Genomic DNA, 1990 nt, shown 5'->3' with positions numbered 1-1990 from the left:
TCTATTTTCATACAGGCAAAATTGCTTGATCTTTCTTCTGTAACAATTTATTACAAATATATTTATAAATAACGTTTAAAAGATGTATGCAGAATTCTTGAATTCTCATGATTTTCTGTTTTCTTTTAATTCTAAACGGTAAAATTTGTTAATTTTGAAGATAATAATTTTGCTATATTTGCTGAAAAGTATGTTCTTAAGTGAAAAGGAAAATATAAAATATATTTTGTAAAAATTAAAAAATACAATTTTAGATAAAATTATTTTTTTTAATATTATTATTTTACAACATAAAAAATATATAAAAATTGTTTAAAAAAATTTGTAGTAAAATTAGTATGCAGTAGAAAAAAAAAAAAAAGTAGCGGGTTTTATTTTTGTACGTTAAAAAGTATGTTGCTTTTTTTTTTTCATCCTTTTCTACTCTCTTATTATTCTTTTTAAAAAAAATATATATATATATGCATGCAATAAATTCCTCATGTTATGGGTGCCCATTTTTTAATTATTATATATGGCGCGAATTTTACCTTTTTTTAGAGTACATCTTTTCATGACATTTTTTTGGAGACTAGAAAAAAACACCCCCTCATCCGTTAGGTCTCTTTTAGAAAAAAAGTACAGTCATTATGCCCCCCTTTTCGCGGTCACAATTTTTTCGCACCATTTTTTTCCTGTTAGAATTTTTTGGGGTCCTAAAAAAAAGTACATGAACAAACAAGAAAAAGGAAGATATTTCTAAGATATAAAAGACGAACAAATAATTTTTTTTGCATATAAAATGGCAATTTATAGAAATAACCAAATGGGGGGTTGTCCTATTAAGTTTTTTTTATTATTTTATATGTTTGTTACATTGTATTAGTTTCTTCATTTGAATTAATATTTTCAAGAAAAAAAAAAAAGATTTTTTTACCAAAATTTAGAACAGTTATTAAAACAACGTCAATTTTATACTTTTCGGGGCCGCATAAATGTACATTTTTTTTGCATTATTTGGGGTAATTCAACTGAGAGTTGCATTTGTCCAGAAAGGGATCAAATGAATTACTGTATGCGGGGAACACTTTAGTATGATATTTTTTGGACAGGTTGCATGAAAAGGTGGCATCAGAAAACATGCCAAAAAATAGTTAATGCGAAGCAAAATGCTTCCGTTTTTTGAATACGTGCAGTAAAGGTACATTCGTGTTTGCTCATATATGTATGTTTCTTTTTGCGGACTATGTAAAGATACACGATCGAACGGGACGATTGGTTTAATGTCCATTCATAAGACTACCGCAACACGCAGTGTTGTGATGGGTCAACAGAAAATACATGACCGTTTTCTCCATTTGGTTCGTTTTAAACCTCTTGGTATGGATGTCCCATTTTGATTTTCCCTCTGAGTTATCAGTTCTTAAAAACTGTTACTCGCCACAATTTTGGTTCTCATAAATGGGGGGAAAAAAAAATTAGAACTTAAATGATATATAGCTAAACGTTTAGTGATCTCAAAAGAGGGGACTTCAAAATTTGGGTAGCTATCTAATTGTCCGTAACGGGTTAGAACCCACTAAAATGGGACTCCCATATTGTTTAATGGAATTGATCCTTTTTAGTAAAAGGGTAAGAAGCCTTTCACATAGGAGTGGACATGCGTGTCTCTTTGCATGCAGCTGGTGTGTCGTCTACTTTACAACAAAAATGGAATAATTCGTTAGGAAAAAGGAGAGTCGTTCGTGCAAAGAAAACATCCACTCTTGTTAACCTTTAATCTGGGGTAATCTCTATTAACACTTGTTGGGCTAAATATAGCAAAGGTTAAGGGGGGTGGTGATGGAAGGTAATCGCAGGTCGTCTATGACCACTTCGTGCGTTTCCCTTGGGCTGATCCGCATTTGGACAGAGTTTTAATGGGATTCCCTCCTTCCAATTGGGGTTAAACACCTATCCGCGTAATCGCACACGTATGTATGCTTGCTTATAAGAAAAAATCGTTTCTGCA

The sequence above is a fragment of the Plasmodium cynomolgi genome, chromosome 2 (genome assembly GCF_000321355.1).
Source record: "Plasmodium cynomolgi strain B DNA, chromosome 2, whole genome shotgun sequence".
Classification (NCBI taxonomy): Eukaryota; Apicomplexa; class Aconoidasida; order Haemosporida; family Plasmodiidae; genus Plasmodium; species Plasmodium cynomolgi.
Note: the sequence above shows the minus strand (reverse complement) of the source record.